This window comes from Pinus tabuliformis, chromosome 3_2, assembly GCF_031772625.1.
Source record: "Pinus tabuliformis cultivar Carrire ecotype Pingquan chromosome 3_2, CPIR1, whole genome shotgun sequence".
In the NCBI taxonomy this organism is placed as follows: Eukaryota; Viridiplantae; Streptophyta; class Pinopsida; order Pinales; family Pinaceae; genus Pinus; species Pinus tabuliformis.
Genome location: NC_142302.1, coordinates 895,301,480 through 895,326,023, shown reverse-complemented (window position 1 = coordinate 895,326,023; position 24,544 = coordinate 895,301,480).

Here is a 24,544-nt window from a genome sequence, read left to right as displayed (position 1 = left end):
AGAATCATTTAATAAGATTTTTGAGAATGAACTTACTAAGGTATGCAATGTGAATAGAGATGACTAGGACCTTAGAATTCCAGCAGTGTTATGGGATTATAGGACCACATGTAAAAAGTTGGTAGGTCAGACACCCTTCAGGTTAGTTTATGGGCAAGAAGCTATGATTCCCATGGAGTACATTGTGCCTAGCTTGAGGATTGAAACTTTTACAAATATGGTAGACCCTGATATAATGGAGGAAATAATGTCACAGTTGCTTGATTTAGAGGAAGATATATTTATAACAGGATTCCATCAGTGGGTACAGAAAGCAAGAGAAAAGGCTTGACATGAAAAAAATATTAAGCAGAATAATTTCCAAGTAGGAGACCTTGTTCTCCTTTATGACAATAAGTTTGTAAAATTTCCACGAAAATTCAAGATGCATTGGTTGGGCCCATACATTATCAAGCATATTATTGATGGAGGTGCAGTTCAATTAGAAAATTAAATGGAGAATTGGTTCAAGGAAGAGTAAATGGTAGTAGGTTGAAGTTGTACAGGGATAACCCTACCCCTACAACTTCACTCTGAAGAAAGGAGAAAAGTCTTAGTGCCACCTGTAGTTGAAAGTGGGCACTAGACTATAAACTACACTGCAGAGAGAGCTTCGATGTAGGAAGTTACTTCACTACATTCTGGATTATGTAGAAGTTTGTAGGAGCCTCAATATAAGATGGGTTGCTTCTCTACAATATGGGATGGGTCGAATTTCATCTTGAAAATATGACCATTAAAAAGGAAATTTGTCGTTGAAACACGCAAAAAGATGAATTTATGAGGAAAAATTGAGTGGATCTAGTGATAGATATGAAATTAATGAACACAATTTAAGCTAATGATGGGGTTAGAAATTCAAATTTGTTACAAAAAGTTGCGTCCTGCCTAGATTTGGCACTTTTATGTCCTAAGAATTTGAATATTGCTATTGCGGAGAAGTTGCAAAAAATTTCGCTGTCGTATGTCATCGGAGGATTCTTTTGAAGAAATTATTCATCTATTTAGTGAGAAGGGCTTAGCCGAAGTCATGGAAGCATCATCTGATATGCCCGCAGTAACGTCACCACAACCTTGAATCGTGCAACGGAGATCTCCGCGAAAGAAAATGACCAAAAAGGAGAGAGCGAATAGGAAACAAGAAAAGAGACTTGTTGAGCCTCAAAAAGAGCCTAAACATGTGAGAGATAGTGAGGAAGAAGAAGAGTGAGAACAAATGGAAACATATGGTGCAATGTTTCTGTCACATCTCCCACCATATATTCCACCAAGAAAACGAAATGCAAAACTAGTGACAAAATCGAAGGATGCAAAGTATGGCACCTTCACACCTTTATTGTGGAGTCAGTGTGGTTTATTGTAGAAAACCTTGGAAAGATTTCACAGCTGAAGTTCACGGACAATGATTTCAATGACATAAATAAATATCTGCAGTTCGCACCAAACAAATATTTAAAACAAGTGCACTACACTGAGAGTGGTCTGACAAGGTTATAACTACAGTAGTGGGCGGATGGATTGGCGCAGTCGAGCTTGTTGAATATGTTGAATTTGTTGCACTTTGGTAGAAGTCCAGGAAGCACAACTTGTGTGAGAAAACTGCTCGTGCTAGTGCACGATGGATGCCTATGGATGGGAAAGAGGATCCCTATTAACCCAATGTTAATATGGAGAATCACAAGATTGCCTTATCAAGTGCTAAGCCCCGAAAATAAGTTTGTTGGGAAAGATCAGGACAAATCCATAGCAGACAACATGAAGAAGAGGTTTGGAATGACAAAAGGGAAGTGAGGTTATGATATCAACTCGATCAATGACTAGGGAGTTCACTTCGCAACACATATATTGGCTGGAAAAATCATGAGGAAGTGTCAGGCTAATGAAGTCCCTACACTGGTGGTTTCATTAGCTGCGTAGTGCACTAATGGGGTTTAGTACAATTGGGCCACATATCTATGCCAAGAGTTTCTGGATGATTGCTACGAGGCTTAGGAGAAAGGTACTATGTTTCACTATGCATGGTTAATTCTAATAATTGTGATGCTTGCATGGAGAGAGTCGGAATATTCACAGTTCCTCCCGCTAGCCTCGAATGTTTGTGAGGCCACATGATATGCCTCGCTGTGGTATACCACTGATTCGGTGTGAGCACAGGATAACATAATGTTTTCATTTTATACCATATGAACTTACACATGTTGGTGAACCAACCCTCTCACCTTTCATCGAGCCTATACGAGTAGTATAGCTCTGTCGCGAATTTTAAGGTTGAATTCCACAAAATTTACATACAGGCTCGCAGGGACACAAGGAAGACATGGAATCCCCTACCATATTTAGTGACAAAAGATGATATCCTAGCACAGATAAAATAGTGGTCCGTGGAGTGGATCATTGTGTTGGAGACATAGACGGAGGATACTCTAAAAGAGGAGGACATGACACAGCTCAGGGAAGCGAGTGGGAAGGATAAGGATGAGCAAGAGCTAGAACAATAAGAGAAATATGGTGAGGGTATCCAGGATCCTACTGGAGGTGATGAGTAGAACAAAGAGTCTGAAAATACAGAGAGAGACCCAGTTGTTGCAGAGAAGAGGAAGGCACATGCCGAAGCTACCACAAGAAGCAAAAAGAAGTAGAAGGCAGACAAGACAAAGGACATAACGCCATTAGACCAGAATGGGGATAGAATTTAGGAAGCAATAGAAGAATCATGGAACAAGATAAAGGATCGCTACGCCGCACTTCTAACAAGTGTCGCAGAGCGCATTGTAGAACTAAATACATTGGCACAAACATTCAGAAAGCTAGTGCAGACAGAGGAGAAGCTTGTAGAGGAAAGACTAGTAGAGCCTACACTTGGGGCACGAATAGCGTTGATACCTGCCAGAGCCCTACAGTTTGACTCTGTCGAGGTACAACAACAGGCCAAAGAGTGGAGGTACGTGAAGATGAACATCGCAGCAATACCACTTCAGAGATTACACAAGCTACATCTAGAGATCATATATGAGATGAAGCAGTGTGAACAACTCACTTCGTAGTTAAACATTCAGGTAGGAAAAGAATGAGATTCGTTGAAGCAGAAGTTCGACTAGGTGATCCAGTAGATGGATCAGGTAGAACATTAGTAGCAGAAGCTTAAGGAGGTGGTCAAATAAACATACCATGAGGTTCCGAACATGGATGTCCAAGAAGAAGAACCAGCGGAGGACAAGGTCGCAAAACTCAGCCTTGCAATAAAAAGGATACAAGGATAAGATCGCGGACGTGCAATTTACATATGAGATGAAGATCAACAAGCTACAGATGAAGCTACAGACAACCACACCAAAGGAAGTGCGAGAGAAAAGGGAGGCCGACCTGAAGGCTACAATGGCCGACATCTCTGCAGTAATGGAAGATTATGGGAAGTTATTGAATGAGAGCTTAAAGATTTGGAATTCGCTATAGGAAGATCTAAATGTGCAAAGACTACAAGAGGATATTAAGCAGCAGTAGCTGAAGGAGATTCAAGAAACTGTGGGAACCTTACCAATCTCACAAAAGCTCGCAAAGATGAATGAGGTAAATGCTCTCCAGAAGAAGATAAAGGAGCTGAGGAAGGAAGAGTAGACTCTGACAAAGAGAACTCAGTCATGGTAGGATGAGGCTCTCCAATTGTCCCTAGAAGTGGATGAGAAGCTTCAAGAGCTTTAAAAAAGAGGGAAGGTAGTGATGCAAAAGGCTACAGGACTAACGACAGAAGCATTGTTGGAGGAAGTGTGTAGCGAAGAGAAGAAGGTCACATACATTCTGCAGTAGTTCAAAAATTCCTACAACATCATTGCAGTAAATATCAAAGGAAAATCGGCTAAGTGACTCAGGACGAATCACGTGTGAGTGTTGGGGACCTGTTGGGCGCAACCCAAATTGGCCTAGATTTTGGCAAAGACTCCGCATTTTGTGGGGTGGAGTGTGCAATGGAGCATGTAGCAGAGCACATTTTGAGGATTTAAATATAACACATGGTGTTGTAAGGGCTTCGGGGTGAGCCGAAGCCCCTCCTTTTTGAAAAATCGTGCGATTTTGTAAGGGATCAATGGTTTTGGGGCCATAGTTGCTTGTTTTAAGGGGTCCATGGTATTTGGACCATGATATTTTGATGATGTAACCCTGAAATGTAATAGTATATATAGGGTAAAATAATAAGAAGAGAATCATCAGTTTTGATCCAGTTTGGTACTAAAGGAGAGGCTCTGCATCTGAGTTCGTAGAGGCCTGGAGAAGATTCTGCAACTGGGTGCGCAGGCCAAGAACTGGTTGTTGTTCAAAGATTCATTATGTTAAGTGAAATTTCTTATGGACATAGCTCTACACTGGGGTGAACCATGTTAATTTGGTGTTTTGATGTGTATATTTGATTATTATATGTTTTAGAGTAACATTTATTACAATTGCATTTTACTTCAACACAATGATGGTTTACGGTTTTATATGGCATGTTTAAATGATTAGTCTAATGTGACAAAGTGATTTATAAATGCTAAGAATGAGATAACATTAGAATAGCACATCTCCTAGTCCTTCAAGGCTACAAAAACCTAGTTCTGCATCCTCCCATAGTCACTTCGGGTGAGACTGCAATCTACTTGCAGGTCGTTGTTGAAAGGGCCAGTGATCAACAGTTGCTAGTGCGCAGTATAGATTGAACCTGTGTCAACCCAAATCAATCCAATATAGAGACCAACACCTTTAGGCCATAGGCCTAGTAGACCACTTGCCCAATTTTCCAAAAAATTTCCAATGCTTGAAACACCTTCAAACACAATACTTGGGCCAAATATCTCTGCAAAAAACACCAATTATTCAGTCTAGAAATAAAATACACCCATAGAGATAAGATGAAGGTAAATGAGGGCAGGAAGGGTAACGTTAGGCCCTAGAGGGATAGCATTAGGCTCAAGGAAGAGGGCTAGAGGGCCAACAAGGCTAACGACTAGAGGCAAAAGGCCCTTAAGGCATGCGCTAAGGAAATAAAAGTCGAATAAGGGCTGCAACTAGGGCTGTAGAGGCCTTTGAGGCCTATTGAAGGGAGGAAAAGTCCACCAAGGGCTTGCAGCTCAAATAAATGAGAAACAAAGGCTCACGACAAGCCCCTTTAGGGTTGTTGTTAATGAAAAGAGGGGAGGAGAGGCCACAATAGGTTTGTGGCAAGGAAACAAGGGCATGTTGAGGGCAGATGGAGGGATAAGGAGGGAGAGAGGAGGGAAAATGAGGTCTAAGGAGGAGGAAAGGAGCAGGCCGAGGCCCCTAGAGGCTTGTGGTTAGGTCTAAAGGCCTAGAAAGGGTTGAGGGCTAGGATTCTAGGGCCACGCTAGGGCTTCAAGGGGTGACGTTGGGCCCAAGAGTCCTAAAAAATTAATAACCCTCGCTAGAAAAATTGAATTGGTTCAAATATTCAATTCCACTGCAAATTTATTTAGCTGTCAACCTTGCAAAAATATTGGAGACTAGATCATACCTTCAAGGGCCTAGATCTAGGTCTAATCTAGCAGATCCTCTCTAGAAATCACCTGCACAAATAAATTTAGAAGTGTCCAAAACCCTAATATATATAAAAATTCAAAAAAAAAACCAGAAAACCCTAAAACCCCAGCTGCAAACAAGGGTTAGAAATTAAAATTATCTACAAAATTTATTGTACAAATATATTTACAAAATATACAAGTGTACAATGCTTGAAATATTTTTGAGGAATAATTTCTTAAATAAAATTTTGATGATGGCTAGATGTATTTCAAAAATTAAATGCTCAATCATAACCTTAGCAAAGTTAGAAAACCATATAAAATTTTTAGGATCTAAACATAGTCAGCCTATGCCCACAATTTGTGAACTTGGAGCCCAAGGGTCAGGGAACATGCAAACTCTATATATATTCTCAAGCAGAAATTGTTAAACCACACAATGAATCAAATCACCTAAGATAAGCCCAAAACTTACCAATAGAATGTTCATATCATCTAAAATGAAATAACAATTAATTATTATCTGAAGCACAATATAGGAATGCACATAGCCAACACATACCGCAAATCAATGAGACAAAGACACCATGAACTGCACCCCAAAGTCTTTTATTATGATGATCAAAACGTTCCCAACAGAATAATGGCTTTGCACCAACGTTTTCAAATTACATCAGACATGCTTCATCAAAAGATGAGAAATAGAAGCAAAATGCCTTCTATTTATAGGGAAAATCCTTCAAGTGAAAAATAATGGCTAGTTGGCTTGATCCCTATCAAAATAATCTATGTCTTCAATAAATATTTGATGGTATTTTAATATTCACCGTCAAAAATATCTATTTTTAAGGAATTTTTGAATTTCTCAATAAAACCATTTTTTAGTAGCTCAAAACAATTATTTGGAGTTAATTTCTGCAAAAAAAATGATTTTGACTTAACCACCAAGGTCTAAGGATCCAAAGTTTCTAAAAATTTCCAATATTCCCTTGGTGGGGACCTCCAAAATTTATTTTCTTTCAAACCCATGAATTTTTCCACTTGGATAATTTAATTTCTCTATCAATTTAATTTTGACTCTAATTAATTAATTTTCTAGCTTAGGATTTTATTTTATTTTTGCTAGAAAAAATAATTAATTGACTTATGAGGGGATTAATTATTTTTTCCACCCTCTAATATTTTAGCCATGGTGTCTAAGTATGAGGTACCATGCACTAAAATATTTTTTACATAAGATTTTACAAAATCAACCCTCAAAGGGGGAGCAACTGTTCGTTATAGACCCTCAAATAATTACCCAATTCTGTGACACAATATGATCTAGTAGACCAAGTGATCTGTAATAAAATAATTTAGCTAAATAACTGAAATTATTCCCAAATAATTTTTACAAAAGAATAGACTAAAACACTATGATTCACCTAAGTCTTTGACGATAAATTCCACCCTACCTTTGGGGTGAGGTTGGAGGGAAAAACTCTGCCAATCATTCGTGTTTAGAAACATAGACGAATCAGTGATACGGAAAACCTGCTAGGATGAAAGTCATTGCCAAAATAATAGGATTACCTATGTTTTTACATAAATACATGGTATTGATAGCATCATTTACATTATAATTTTGTAGAATGGTTTTATAATGACATAGAACAAACTGTTGGCTGATGATTATGACTTTGAAAAATTATTTGAAGTCCTTCGATCCTGCTTCCTTGGAATGTTGAAAAAATGGGTGCAACAATACCCTCATGGTAGGAGAAATAAATTTTATAGGTACATCAATCATGCCATTCAAAACACATTCTTAGGCTTACACAAAGATTCAAGGGTGTTGCTAGTGTTTCACCAATTGTTGTGGTTTATACAACAACCCTCTTTGATTCCTCTCAATGCCTCAAATCATAACAAAAGTAACGGGCCCACATATTCACATGAATTTAGAAGTCACTTTACCATTCCTATATAAAAATTTTGAGTTACCATCATCCCTCCTCTAACTTTAACAATGGAGGAAAACCTACGAGTCTGACAAAATCTTGTTGGCCATTCTAGCATTGTAAGGACATCCTCCAACCTTAGTATGTCAAGGAGACCCTTATAGAAGTTTCCAACTTGATCTTTCCTGAAATTTATTGGCCTTTTATTACTCCTATAGTGTTACATTGAGCCCTTATCTAGTGCTATAGTGTCTTACTAAACCTAACCTCAATGTTATAAGCTCTAATAAGGCCTTATTTTGGTGTCATTTCCTCACAAATTTTCTTCTTCAAACCTATAGTTCTAATAATTATATGCTATATTCCTCTCTTGGACTTCTATTCAGCTCCATGGCTCCATCTTGGCCATCTTCACAACGTTTCAAGGTCAAAATTGCACTCAAAACTAATTTTATTGGCCTCTTCAAACCTATGTAGTGTTATGCAAACCATAATTTTAGTGATATAACAAAGTATTGGGAATCAAGGATATTATTTAATCCTCTCTTAACCTTATAATCAGTTCCATATCTTTGTCTTGGCCATCTTTATAATGCTACAAGGTCAAAATTGCACTAAAATTTAAACCCATATAGCGCAGTGTTGAGCCTTAGTATAGCGATATAGCACATCATTAAGCATTAGTGAAGTGGAAAAAAAATTTCCAAGCTTCAAAACTAAGCCACAAATTTTTTTCTCTCACTGAAGGTGTATTTCCCAAGCCTTGTGAAAAAGTGACCTAATTGAGGGTGAAAGTCAATTCAAAAGAGAATATTATTTAATGCAACTAAAAACTCATGAATTGTTTTTTCACCATAGACACAATAGTTATAGGATACTATCCTTCTTTACTTCCCAAGGTTTCCCCTCATCAGGACCCTAGGATTTCATGCCCTATAGCTATCTCAATGTTATTATATCATTTGTTGGATTAAATCATCAGAAACTCTTTGTCTTCAAAATAGGCATATAAAGAAGTGTCCTCCACCCCAAAAACCTTAATTCTTATGCAATTAACATAGAATACACACTCTCTTTAAAAAAAAACCATATCATTCTTAATCAAAGTCTTGAATATGCTAAAGGTCATGGTTAAGAATGCTCATCGAGTTTACCCTCTTAATTCTATTTTCTCACCATTGAAATTTGAAACTTTTGCATAGACATAACCAAGCCTTGAAACCAAGATCCTTAGTTCTCTACGTCTATAATTATAGGCTAATCTTCATAATGGGTGCTTGTTGTTTTCATTGATTTCACAAGAGATTTCAACTTGGCCGCTACCACTTTGGGAGTTAACCTAAAATTAAAACCCTTCTCTATAAGAAGTATTGTATGACATAAATTGGCTAGAACAATGGTGCATATCAATAGAATGAATAAATTTCATCAATTAGAACCCAGGGGGAAGCCAAACCAAGTGACGAAGTGAGATAAAATTTAAACATATGTTGAATGTAAATAAGTTGTCCTCCAATATCTTCATTGATGTACCTGTTAGAAACAACCTACAAATCCTACTTAGAAACACATTGCCCTAAACTCATTCCTAGTTCCACTGAAGAAGGATGTATCAATTATTTCCCAAAGGTACAACATAAAATTACTTATTCATGGATAGTTAACCATCCAAAAGAAACAAAATGATTACATCATACTGTGAAGCCTAGGTGGCATACTGTCCAAGTCATCATGATGTTCTCAAATGGAGATATAGTCATAGTGGGACTAATGTCAGCCCCATTAGTCAGAGAATTGAAATATTTTCCCTTTTATAATATTTTTAATTTATAGGATGCTTTAATATTGTGGCTAACCTCAAAGAATACCAACAGTCATATAAGGCATTTACTTATTAAATCTATAAATGATGTAAAAGACCGTATAAACAAGGTTGGGATTTTTTGAATTTTGTTGATATAACATGCAATTGGAAGTTGGTGAATTTATATTTCTTTAGCAAGTTAATGTAAATAATCCTTGAACACCAATGTTTAAGTTTCACTTTACCTGGTGCCTTTTCTTTTTACTACTCCTAAACAATACAATTATGTGTGTACTTGTGAGATACATTACTACTAGTTCTTAGACTAATTCGTGAATTGGTCTGTAATTTCACACTTGTGATTTTAGTTATGTTGCTTGCTATATTGATCAATTTTTGGTTTAGGATTTAACTATTTTATATTTTGTTCTAATAAGTTAAATGCATGATGTTTCCTAGGATATCAACTAACTATTTCCTTGACTATACATTTGTGTTGTTTTCCCTCATCGCTTCCATTTTCTTATCCTTTTTTTTATGTAGCTAGGATATAATGGTCTTATTTATCTAGTTAGGATAGTTTCTAGCTCAATGGTTGTATCCCACAACTATGATGATCACACAAATCTCACATTACCTACACAAAACCAAGAATGGTTACCAGACTAGAATCCAGATGAGCCTCTTATCCCAAACAATGTGAGGTATAATTGGGACCTCATACTGGAGATAACCCCTTAAATATTGTTGGGTGACTTTCCCCTATCAATAGGTAATTTTTTCATTAGTCAAGTGGTTCATGAAAAACGTTTGATTATCTTAAATATCTTAGTTTTACTTTATTCTAGGGAGAATTGTGGGGCAATGCTAGAGTGGATCTGCTTACTAGGTTTTTCGTGTATCTGTTTGAATGATTGAATATTTTGGACATTTAGCTAGTGGATCTCAAGCCAACTTGGAGGATTAAGTGGGTTGGAGAAGAGGTAGTTTCAAGCTAGATTGGTTTTTTGTTGCTAATACTTTGTTGGGTTTTGTAGCTATATATGTAGTGAGATATATTTCCAGGGTATCTTTTTGTGCGAGTTCCAATCACAATCCAATTTTCCTTTAATTATATAGGGATGAAGAGTAGCCTCCAAATCCTTTCAAGTTCAATCCAAACTGGATATGAGAGGTGAAATTTTTAGAAATAACAAGAACACAATTAATTCCTTACTATCCTCGTTCCAATGTATCCCCAAGTTGGCAATTTGACAATTATTTGAAGGTAGTCAAATAAAAAGTGCTATAGTGGTATACTAAAAAATTCAAGGATAGGGATGGTTGAAACAATGAATTTGAGTTAGATATTGAGAGGTTATATAATTATAATCATGTAGAGGTGTTTTCAAAAGTTGAATTATGGGCTATTTCATAGATGGAATATAAAAGCATAAATCTTCCTTGAGATCAAGAAGAATATTAGAAATGAAGAATTGCATGGTTTGGATGTCTCTACATGATCACAAACTTCTTCCATATATTTTATAATTAGAGGAAAATTCAATATATAATTTGGGAACATAATTCTCTTGAAGGAAATCAGGTTAAAGGCTTTATAGATTTAGAAATTTTTGGGGTTTAATATTTCTCAAACCTTTTTAAGGATTTTGCAGTGGAAAAATTGTTGATGTTATCAAGATACGTTCTTTCTTCCCTAGGATGATGAGAACAAAGAACATTGTCAAACGTTTTTTGTATGTTTCCCTATAATATCTATAAATACTAATGTCAAAATTAAAAAATTACAAGAGCCTTGGGCTCCATAGGTGGAAAATTGAATTCTTTCTTACTTTTTTTAGCTTCTCAGAGTATATTTGTTAAGGGTTGTTGAATAATTTTGGATGATGAGAAAGGTCCTATCAATTTTCAAATCAACCTTCCTAGCTTTGATTCCTAAGTTGGACAAACCAAGCCATTTTTGGGATTTTCATCCTATTTCATTATGTAATTATGTTTACAAAACTACAGTGAAGATTATGGCAATTTGAATAAAGATTTCTCTATCTATATCTGTCTCCCTAAGAAATTTTGGGTTTTGGAAGGTCGTTAGATTCATGTAATTATTGAGGCAAATTAGCAATTCATTCATACAATAAAATTTCTAAAAATTCCATCTATGGCTATTAAATTAATTTTTTCCAAAAGCATATGATCAAACTTGCTATCTCTATTACAAATTTCTTTTAATTCATGTGGGATTCTCACTTCCTTTGGTCAATTGGATTATGGATCACATTACATCTGTGTCCTATGAAGTTCTTGTGAATGGTTCAACCTCTACTTTCTTTACTCCTTTTAGAGGGTTCCATCGCGGATGCACCCTCACCATATTTGTTCTTATTGGTCATAGCAGGATTTTATCAATCCATTATGGAAGCAAAAAGTTCTAGGAGACTTCAGGGTATCTAATTTGATGGAGGAGTGAACATTACTTATTATTTGTGGATGAAGGTTAGTTTTTGTTAGACATTTTAAGATATGTTTCAAGGCCACCATTGTGGAGTTTAACTTGGAGAATTCATCTTATTATTACAATGTTGTCATGATAGCGGTGCAACCGGTTTAACAAGGTATATTCTAGTATAATTTATTTAACATAAATGAAGGATTGAAGTATCTGGAGCACATTATTAAACCTCATTCCTATATAAAACAAAAGTTGGTTTGGAATTTAGATTGAATTTAAATGAGAATAAATTTATAGTTCCTTGTTGGATCTCCTAATGAGGGAGACTCACTTTGGTAAAGTCAGTCTTGGAAGTTACTTAAATGTATTGGCATATGTTAGCACATATCCCAAAGGAATCATGGATAAAAAATGACATATGTGTTTTAACTATTTTTTATGAAGGTAGAGAAAGGATTACATTGGACCAATAGGCAGTCTGTAGCAAAATTGAAGAAAGAAAGGGGTTGGGGTTTAAAGGCTATTCATGTTTTTGGAACATTATTAGTGGCAAAATCGATTTGGAACTACATTACTAAGGAAATTCTTTGGAAGCAGATCATACGTAGCAATTGTATGGTTCTGTTGATGTGAAAACACAACACCACCCATTTTTAACTTATTTATTTCAAATAGTAGGGACCCTTTTCGTAAATTTTGGCTAAATCACCTTTTAATATTTTCTTTTGGTTAAGTATTCTACAATTTTGCCAAATTTCTATTTTCGTTGGATTTACTTTTTGATTGCTTCATTGCGTTCGATTTTCCACTAGCTTTCTATTGGTTCTCATTTCATATCATTTGGTTACCTGGCTTGCAAATGGTGCTTCACCAAAATTTGATGATTTTACCGTCAGGGCTAAAAAAAATGTGCAAAATGTATATTATTTTAATTTTTGTAAATAAATTATTTATTAAATTTAAATACTGATTTTTATTAATCTCAGCTAACTAATTCATTTTTCACTAACGATCCTACAAAATTACCGTAGCCAAATTGTAAAACTTTTAAAGTTATGTGTTTCAAATCTTAGAAGTTAATATAAATTTCAATTGTTATTACTCTTGAAATCCCGAAATTATTCATTCTCCAAAATAATTGTAATTTTTAAAGTTAGAAATTTTAATACTAAATAATTGTAGTTCTCTTTTTTCGAACTTTAAAATTACCAAATAATTGTTGTAGTTTATGGATGAGAACCACTCCATATAGTCGATACTTCACCTCCCTCTTCCCTTATATACCTCACCTCTCCACCGCATATCGAAACCCGATATTCTCGTAACGCAATTTCAAAAAACCTCTAATATACTTCACCCTGTGATACCTCCTTATACATCCAACCTCTCTCTTCCATCAGAACCTCTCCACACATCGGGACTTTTTATCAATACCTCTGATGTCCAATATTTGTAACTCTCCTGATGCCTCACTACTTCGGCATGTAACATATTAGACCTCGACATGTCTTAACATATCAGAACTTTCGTTTTAAACCTTCGATCCCTGATAGTTAAATAAAGTTAACATGGCTTATAAAATATTTGTTTGGGTCTAGGAAATATAGTTAATATAGGTTTCGTTTAAGCTTTTTAAATATGAAATTTGTTTAAAACAAAAAAATATATTATTTTAATTAATGTGTTTTATTAATAAATTAATTTAATTAATATGTGAATTAATTTTGTATCATTTGTATATTAATAATTTAGATATATTTAGTTAATAAAATAATTAATTAACAATTAATTAGAATTATATTTTAATTAAAAAAAAAAAATTAGTTTAGGCAGCAATTTTCCCAGAATTCTGGCAATTTTGATACTTCATCTTTGGAAACTCATAAGTTGAGTCTTACTTGGCCAAATGAGGCCCGGGATAGATTGTTAGATAGATAAAATCATCGAAAATATTTCTAAAGTAGTTGCATGACCAATTAACTGAGTCTAAAATTTATCAGAAAATTAAGCTTCGAATTTGTAGCCGAAACTAATTTTCTGAATTTATTTTTTTTTGCATTTTCAATTGTCCAAAGCTTCTGTTGATTGCAAATCCGTTCGATTTTGTTCTTTTTGACCGACAATATATTTACAGGAACTAATGGTAAGCTAAGAATTCTTTTTATTTGTTTATTTAATTAGAATTTGATTGGAGATAATTGGTTTTCCTAGATTTGGCATTTTTTATTTTGATTTTCAATTTAATTTACTTTTGATTGGTTGTTGGCAGGAAAGTAGTGGGGAAGATGAGGAAGAGAATATTTTTATCAATGGAAAAGGAAAAACAAAAGAAGAAATTTTTTTTACCAATGAAAATTGTTGGAGCAAATTTTTTCTTCAACAACTCTCCTATTTGGAATTAATTTTTGTAATTAAAATTATGGGTTTTGTGAAGGGAACAAGGAGTTCCTCTTCTCTGCATTGAAGGAATTCTGAAGCACTATTGTAAGAGATTTTTAGTTGTAGATGAGGAGAGAAAAATTAGATCTAGTTTATTGAGATTTGTCTTTTTCAATTCTAGATTTTGTATTGAGAGCAGAGCTTGCACTGTTGCAACTCTTTCTTTTAATGATGAGGCTTATGATTTGAGAAAGATTGTTGGAGATCAAATCAAGGAAACGTTGAATTTCCACGACCTTGGGTCTAGGTTAGAGTCTTAAAATCATTGACACTACCAAACCAAGAATCTCAACCATAAACTACTTTGCACATCGGAAATATAAAGTAGTAAATCACATATGCACAAGTACACATATTTTTTAACAAATATTGTACAATAATGTACAACCCAATCTTCATTATATTAAACCAAATATGAATAATACAATAGTCTATGGTATACAAGATACAAGAACAAATGTCGTTGCAACTTCTATGTCGTAGCTTGTCCTACCATTCCTTCACTTCCGTACTGCTCACTAGATGCCCCTTAGTCCTTCAAAGGACAACAGATCGAGACTCCAAGAGGGCTGCCACCACACTACTGCATGTCACTTTTGTAGCATGTACACAAGCTGATCCATTCTGCTCTTTGGGCTGGCCAATTCTCGAGCTCCAAACTGCCAGGATAGTAGTCACCTTTGTCCATCAAGGTGTTGCAATTCGGTACCAATCTTAACCCAATCTTAAGCTCCTCTTCGTCACTTCAAGATAGCTTGTCTAGGGCTACTTTGGGTAGACAATGCATTTCCCTCCACCAGATCAATGGAACCCAATACTACACTGCAAAATATGCACCGATGAAGGCTTATGGTCACTCAAACAAGCCTCCAAATTGGCTCCCATAAGCTGCTCCAAATCTGATCCAATTCTAGTCAAATTCTTTGACCCAACGCTCCTCCAAAACACTGCTCCAGATCAGTTTGCACACTTTTTTGTGACTATTTTGGTTAGGGAAATTCCTGCAACCTTAAACTCCTCCAACAGTCTACAAACTTTCCCCTAAATAGTTGTGACACACTCTTGAAGGACACCTCCTTAGCTACGCTACTGCCTAGGATGGATATCAACCCTTTCACTGCCCATATGCAAGCCTTTCTGTGGTGCTATGGTCTGCGACCTTGCACACAACAATCCTGTAGCCTTCGGTTCCCAAAAAAAATGCCTAAACAAGTGTCCAAACCAACAGCATTTATCCCTCAAGGGCTCGGCCTTCATGCTAGCGACTTGGACCCCTATTTTAGCCCTGAAATAGTCCCTTGTCTCCTCACTATTCTTGCCTCCTTATGTTGTTGCTAGGGTAAGAGATGTCCTCCTCCTCAACAGGTCCTTTCCTAGATATTTTGTTGCACAAGATGGATGAGAAAATGAATTCTCTCCACCTTCTATTTATACACTAAATGAAGGGCTCCAAGAATTTAAGAAGATACATGTCTTTTGGATGAATTCACTTCAAGCCTACATGACTTGATTGTCCATTAATTAATTGTAAACTTCAAAAATTCATATCTCCACTTCTACATATCGGAATTCGACGATTCTCAAAGCGTTGGATAATCCTTTTTGCCCTCTATTGTCTCATGCCATCACATCCAGAAATGTGCTCTCAGAAATTCCCAAAACACGTTTCGGTGCAAAACCCCATACTTGGGTTCCAAGCCGACAAGTGACCCTTGTAGCACTTGGCCCTCCAAACCCTGAACCCTAGGGCTTGGAAGTATCTCCCAAGCTACTCATAAATCAACACTCCTTCTTAGCGAGGGAGGTACTTCCAAGACTAGGAAGTATCTCGTCGTCATCATCACTGCTCACAACACTTGCAAAACTCTTGGCACTCACAATCGCAACAATCCCTGTTCTATGAACTACACCCTTCTCGAAAGTGTCATTGTCACTGCTGGAAGCACCTTGCTTCTTCTTCTTTTCCTGTAATGTCTTCCACTCTCTCCATGATTCCTTCTTGGTAGTTGTAGGAGCACCCTTGCTCCCCACTGACCATGCACTCTTCTTGGCCTGTAAAGTCTCCCTTTGAATCTACAAGCTCCCTCTCGAACTCGACTCCCTCTGAGTCTCTGGAATCTGGAAATTCTCCTATGAAAAGTTTACCTTCTTCTCAGGAACCTGCACCTGCTCCTCTGAAGCCTTCACCTGCACCTACACCTACTCCTACTTCTTTGAAACCTGCACCTGCTCCACCTTCTTCTTTCCATGATCCACAAGCTTGTTTGTCAACATGTAGAGACCATGCTCTATAACTCCGAGTACAATCCCATCAGACTAGTATATTGACAAAACATTTTCATATATCATAATTTATAGTTTCCAAGCACCCCCTGTTTTTTCCAAGGCATGTGCTTGAAAATTTGGCCTTGAGATAAATTGTAGACCAGATTGCTAGCACTGGGATCACCAAGGATTTACATTCGAGATCAAAACGAAATGGCCTTCATTTCCCATTGAAGTGAGAGTTTATTCCTTGAAAATTTTTAATCATGCAAATTTAGAGGTTGTAGCATTAGATGGTATTTAATTGTCTTACATTACACTCAAAAAACATGTTCCACTTAATACAGTGGCTAATCCTTGTGAGTGTCTAGCAAGGTTCAAGAGGTATAGTAATGAAGAGATTCCCTTTGACGATATCTTTAGAAGGGATAAAAATTATGAAGAGGTCCTTAAAATAATCCAAGGGATCCATGAAGTTCGAAGAAATTACTTTTACACTTTCCAAAGAAGGAGAAAAGTGTCCCTAGGGGCACATTTCCTTGTAGATAGCAAGACATGGGAGAAGGAGAAAAATAGTACTTCTACTTTGGCTCCTTCATTACCAATTGACAAGTATTTAAAGAAGATTCAGACAAAGAAGTCACAGGTGGAGATAAAGGAAATTGAGATAGAGGAAAAGGAGGAAAACCCTATGCATGGTGAGAAGGCATGGGTACAGATCTCTCAAGTAGCTGAACATATTAAAAATATATCAGTAAGAGACACGTAGATAGAGAAAACTTTAGTTTATCAATCTAATAGTGAATTGATCTTATCTTTGAATTTTCGGAAAGAATGGGAGCTTTTTGAAAATAAAACACATTTCGAAAAAACTAAAACTGAACCTCAATCATCCAGTATATTTTTTCAACAAGATTAGGGACAAGAAACTTAAACTAATCAACCTCCAGAAAATATCACCCAAACTGGGAATGGAAAACATCCTACTTAGGAGCTTAATACCCCTATTTCAAAATATATTCAAATAGGTCAAGTTAAGCAATAGTCTAGTATTGTTACAATTAGAGTCATATCTAAGACTCCCACCTCTTCTTACCAAGGAATCACATCTCCGGGTGTAATTTATTTTAATTCTTTAGAACCTATTGAGGAGGAAGACATACCTCCTAGAAATTACTTTTTCCGTAACAAAATGAAGGCTCTCATAAAAAGTAGGCCAAGAGAAAGAGAACTGAGTAGAAATATGAGCATCCTACTCATCAAGTTGTGATGTGGGATGCTTCCAAATACCCAACAGAGGAGTTTGTAGATGAGGTAGCATATTCACTTGGATATATTTCCTGTTCCAATAAATGGTTAGTCAACAATATGAAGTTAAATATAAGATAACAAGAAAATATTACTAAGCTTGAGTCCAAACTAGAGCAACATCGGTCCCAATTTGAAATATAACAACAAAGAATTGTTTTTTTATTACAGTATCATCATAAGTGCCTCAAGTACTTAGAGAATGAGTTAAATCTTGACATTCAAAGGATCCAACTAGCATCTGTTAGCTCAACAACAGTGAAAAAATCTAAAATCAATCATTTGAACCTACAGGTTAAATAATTACAAAAAAAAAATATTATACATCAATCTACTCAAAGAAGAAGCTCTAGATGTAAATGAACAACTTAAGGTTGCTTAGGAAGAATTTTACCAGAAACTGAATACAATTCAAGTTCAACAAAATGTATTGAACATTTTTTCTTAATCAATTGCTAAAAAGCTAATAAAACATGCACATATACAAACTGATTCTAATATGTTTCTTCTATAGTAGTTTAAGATCAAGTTGGCCGTGGACCACCTTCCAAGAGTCACATAAAGTGATAAACTAAAATTGAATATTTCCTTTGATAATTGGAAACACGAGATTAATGCCCACTAAGCCTATTTAATGATGCCCAAAAGGATTGGATTTCACTAGTTGATGGAGCCATAGATTTAATTATTGATTTTGATATGCCCAATTCCCAATTCATGGGTGAAATAATGATAGGAGATTCATGCCTCTTTTATGTGTATAAACAATGAAAATATGTTGAGGAAACGATTAGAGAGATGGACAAAGTTACTATGGAATTTTTTGATCAACTTCTTTCCCATCCTCAAAATTGCATGAAAATAATAAAGAATACCTCTTCAAGACTGCATGGTGAATTTCCAAATGTGGAGGGTAAAGTTTTCAATTATGAGATCAATGTAGAAATTACGCCTCCACCATTCATCTCTCAATTCATGCACAACTATGTGCAGTGGAAGGCAGATGTTGAGGATTCAAAAAGAATAATATCCCCTAAGCTCAAAGAGATACCACAAAAGCCTTAATGGCTTTTCTTTTATCAGTTTTTAATTATTGTGTCGTTTGATTTATCAACTAAAGTAGCAACTATTTTCACTTTCAGTTATTTTCAATTTATATTAAGGAAATATCTTCAAGTTGTAAAGGGTTTGCATTTTTGGAAGAAAAGCTCATACACTATTGTACAAACTCTATTTTCAAAGAATTAAGAGCCAACAATGGTGTTGATCATTTCTGTTTGGAATGTGTTGTGTGGTATTGCTATTCACTCAATTTGTTTGGTATGGTTAATGAATGTCACAACTATTTACTTTTTCAATTAATCTTTATCAGCCATAAATTGATCTATTGTTTGCATTGTTGTTAACGATTGGATCTATTCAAACTCTTTCAATGATCGATTTAGGAAATAACATGGTATGAGTGTTGTAGTGTAATATTTATTCATTTAAATTTTTATATTAATGATATGTTATCTACAATTGTTTTTATAAGGACCGTTTAGAGTACAGGAACATTTTTTCTTTTTGAACAATCATTCCTTCGTATTTCATACCTTGATAGGGGTTCTCCCGAGATAGGTTAGAGTTAGACTAGATTAGTCAATTTCATTTATGAAATTAGAATAATATTAGCTTTAGATTTAAGAAATTATTCATTGAGTGTTCGATTAAGGAGAAAATGCCTTTAGCGGCAACCGGGCCCACATATTGATGAGGATCACCATCCAAAATGTATGTATGTCTAATTTGGGACCTTTATCAGGTGGTTATTCCTATTGTTGTCTTGGAAAACTTCCAGGCATCAATAGGGTGGTATAAAAATGGAAAAAAGGTATTATAAAAGGTGTTGTATGTGCATTAAAAATATGTTGATTTAGGCGTTTGTCAGAAGCTACACAATTTTCTCTTCATATTCAAGCGAGGAATAAGGTTACACATAAGTCTATTATTAGAACATAGGTCGGAAGTAGATATCATTTTTGGGTTCATAATACAACCCTACCTCAACCTCCTTGAATATCACAAAAGGAAATGGAGGAAATAAGAGCAAAAGGACTATGTTTTGGTTGTAACGACAAATATTCAAAGGGCATAAATGTCAAAAAAAAAATTGTTTACCTTGAAAATTAATGATCAAGAAGAAATGGAGGCATCTACAAGAAAGAAAAATGAGGAAGAACTTATCAAAAATAAAAGAGCAGGAAATAGAAGCCAAAATTGTGCACAACATTGATTTAGACAAGTGTGAATATGTATTCAAATATTGGAAGGTTTTTCAACACCTTTGAACCCTAAATACTTTAGGTTATATTATAAAGCAAAAGATCATAGTGCTTATTGACTTGGGTAGTACCCATAACTTCATTGATAAAATATTAGCACAACATCTCAATTGTTTTATATATCTAGTGACAAATTTTCAAGTTTTGATTGCTAAAGGAGGGAGTATCGATTCTGTGGGAAAATGACACAATATTAAACTATGTATGGGAGAACATAATTTAGAAATATTAATGTATGCTATTCCCATTGAAGGTGCAGATGTTGTTATATGGATTCAATGGTTGAGAACATTACATACAATTTTTACAAACTATAATGAATTATTGATGATATGTGAATTGGAAGGAACTCAATATGAACTCAAAGAATTAAACTTTATACCTCTCAAGTCATCATCTCTCATAAAATGGAAAAGCTCGTAAAAAATGGGAGTAAGGGAGTTGTGGTTAAACTTTAATATATAGAAGCTAAGTAGGAAGATAAAAATATTCTAGAGGAATTAAAATGCATATTAGAAAAGCACTCAAGGGTTCTACAATAAATTCCTAAAGGTATACTTCCATCTATAGATCATGAACATCAAATTGAATTAATACCTGCAATTACTCTGCGTAATAAAATTCCTTATAGATATTTGTTACAGATCCGTTTGGGCACATCACTCCCATCATCTAGATTAGTGTTTTAGGGCTCATCAAACCCTAATTTTAGTTGCCACGTGCCCTAAACAAGTCAACCTTTTGAATGCCTCCTTCCCAGACAGTTTCATGCCTTGAAGACATCCTAAAATAACCTCTAGAGGGACTAGCACAGTTAGGCCCATGCAAGGGTGCGCTGCAGAGCAGTTGAGTCCATGCCAGGGTGCTCTACAGAGCACTTAGGCCTTCTTTGACCTGTGTTGGGCGAGATTGAGCGAAATTCACATAGGGTTTGGGGAATATTCTTATCTTCTAGAGTCTTCTAGAAGATTCACACACTTATCATCTCCTATGAGCTCGAAAATGGTTGAGGAATGAGTTAAGATACCTCATATCCTCTCATCCCTTCCTCCATGGAACTAATTCTAAGTATGGATGGCCATTCAATACCCTCATTGATGGCAAAACCTCCTCCATCTTCCTATAAATTGAGCACTCATCTAAGTGATCAGGGAGCTGGACTTTGATGATTGTAAGGAGATAATGTTAGTTTGAGAACTGATACTACTGTAAGTGTTGTTATGTTGCCGGATTGTCAAGCTTATGATGTGATGTGGATGGAACCAAAGCTGGAGGAGTGACTTCTAATCAGGCTTCATGGTTGTAATCCTTCCTTCTATTCAATAAATTATTTGCACCTTTTTCCATATGCTTATCTTGATATGTGATGCTTATATGTGTGAATGTATCTGATTCCATTTACTTGTAATCAATAGATCTTTTGATTTGATCTGTTCTTTGTCTTATGTTGATGTTTACAAGTACTTCTCAAGCATGTTAAGTACAAGAAGGAGCGATAGGATCGATACAAAGGAGACAAGAGGAAAGTGAAATTACAAGTAGGTCCTCTCATTCTCTTTGTCTTATGTATTGCTTATAGAGAAAGGTTAAAGTTCTTTAAATTGTTGTTCTAGATATAACTACTATCTAGGGAATTAGTATTTATCTGTAGATACCAAATTCTTCATAACAAATTGGTGACCATACTGGGGAATGATCCTCGTTCTTAGTAGCTTATCACATCCTAGGACACTCCATTAGACCTTACTCCATTTCATTGATTGTATTTCAGTCTTTTTGAAGTGAATTTTGGTCAAAAAATGTGTTTAGTTTCCTCTTGAAATGGCTTACTGTCACCAGCACAGGCTTGTGAGGGACACAGTGCGTTGCAGAGCACCCTTGGCTTAGGGATAGTGCTTTGAAGCGCATTGTCTCCCATTCAGGGCTGCGCTAATCCTCCTTGGGTCAGTTTTCCACCTTTGGATAGGGTTTTTCACCAAATTTCTTCTGTTTGATTGCTTGCTGAATGATCAATGAATGTCATGTCTCTAAAATCAACATTGTATCTCCTTTGCTAGACCTACTTTGACTTGATTGATTAATGTTTCTTAAATTATTTCTTTGTCATTATCGATTCATCGTCGAAGTTAGATTATAGTCGATTAATCTTTGTTCGAAAGAAAGTGTTGTTCTTATTTTCTTTCGAAAAGGAACTGTCGTAAATTCTTCGTTCTTGCAAAATGATTGATTGATTGTATGTGCATTAATTTCCTTTTTTTCATTTCAACATTAAGGGAATTGAAAAGAAAAACTCGCATTGTACATATTGTAGTTTGTGAATGCTTGATAGGAATAGTTAGGGAAATTGCATTAGATGTACTCTTTTCTCTTTGTCAAAGATCTCATTGCTTTATCCCTTTCTAGCTAAGGTTTTCATTGTTCAAATTGAATGGAAAGAATGTTTATCATAATAGTTGCATTCTAGGAATTGCAAACATACATCATGCAGTGAACCTTGAAAGGAAAATTTTAAATAAGATCAACTCAAAATCCATTTGAATTAACCTAATGGAGAATTGTAACTTAACGCATAACATTTAGAGATTCTAGGCTAGAGACGTGTTTCGGTGTCATAAAACATAGCAAATGTCGCTAACTTGTCTACGATACATCCCGAGTGTGATACCTCATTCAACGTACGTGAGTATATCGTAGCTCATCCACATACCTTTGGGTATATAGGGCGGTCTTACAGTACGTAAAGTATATGGGAATGCTCTCACTGTGCGGTTTCGCATTAGACAATGCTAATACGGATTGGGCCTCCACATACTTTCGGGTATATATGGGAGAACAACACTAGGTTGCTATCCATCCTTAGGTAACCGAGTCGGACACCTTGTACACTATGATATACCAAACACATCATTCGGGGAGATTGTCTGCCCGTACTTCTCGGTTCGCCGGGAGGTATTATGCAGTTCACAGTTGCTTGGTATTCCTTTTGCCTAGATTATCCCTATTTTGTTTTGTTATGTTACTTTGATTAAAATAAAATTAATTGACCGCGAATAACATCCTCCATGCACGCTCCTTAGTTGGTATTAGGTTGATACATATGGCAACAAATCCAGAGTCCACTGATCAAGCAATTCCTTTTGATGGGAATCCTAGTCCTTTTCCTCCTTTTGGAAATATTGGTGCTCCATATATGGCTACATTGTCCCTTCCGGGATTTACCATTGGCTTGCGAGTATGGTTGTTTTCAACCTCCTTGGTTCAAAATGTCGTGATTTCTCTGCAATTGATTACTCCTCCAACTAGACAAAATCAACCTCCAGTTGATCCTAAAGTTGACCCTTTGCCTTCTTCCTCGGTTGTTTCTTCCTCCCCTTCTTCCTCTTTGCCTGGTGAAAGTATTGGTACTAGTAACCAGGTGGCTAAGAAGAAGAAGAAAGGGAAGAAGAAGAAGAAAGGGAAGAAGAAGAAGAAGAAGCAAATTCAGCAGAGGGGCAACCAAGCAACCATTGCTTTGAATGCAACATTTGATGAGAAACAGTCCATCAAGCCTCAAAAAGTTTGATATCCATGCAAACTTTGTGCAGGATACCATCTTCTTCGAAATTGTTTTGGTATTCCTTAGATCTTATAAGAATGATCTTCATGTTCACATCATCCTGCATCATCAACTTCTGGAGATCACGCTGGTGACACACCATCAACTAGTGGTAGTAAAGTTCATGGAAAGAAGTGTAAAGTTAAGTTTCCCTGTAGGTTATGTGAAGGGAATCACCCCATTCACCTTTTTCCCTATCTGGATGAAGCCAAAAAAGTGTTGGATAATCGTCATGCTTCACCCCAAACACTTCCATCTAGTTACAGGAGAATATCCCTTAATCCTTCACTATTTGATAAAGTGACTGAACCAAATCAACCATCGGTCAAACCCACTCTCTCTGAATGTGAATCCAACGAGTCTACACCTCACCCATCACAGGTTGAGGAAATAGTTGACCTGATTTCACCTTCAGTTAATCATACCTTTCTCGTAGAGAGTGAGTATGATACCACTCAGGTTTTTTGTTTCTTTAGATTCTAATGAGCTTGGAGACAACCGTCTTGTTCCATCAATACAGGAGGAAAATCCTCTCGTTCTCGTAACACAAGGGGATAATATTCCCGTTTCTACGGTACGCCGTCTAAGTAGTCTAGTCACTTCCTTTGATTGGAATCGACTGGCAGGATGTCGTCTTCCTTCTTATGAGCCTTTCCAGATCATAGTACAGGTTTGTAATATGATTGTACCTGGAACTATTATACATGAAGGTGCATATGTGAGTATCCTTTCCTCAACTGCTTGGCAAGCGCTCGGTTCGCCGCCACTTGTGCCTATTACCTAGAATATGTTGGCTTTTAACAAAGGAACCAGTCAACCATTAGGGATCCTTCCTCAGTTGCCTATTACTTTGTGAGGAAAAATTGTTTAT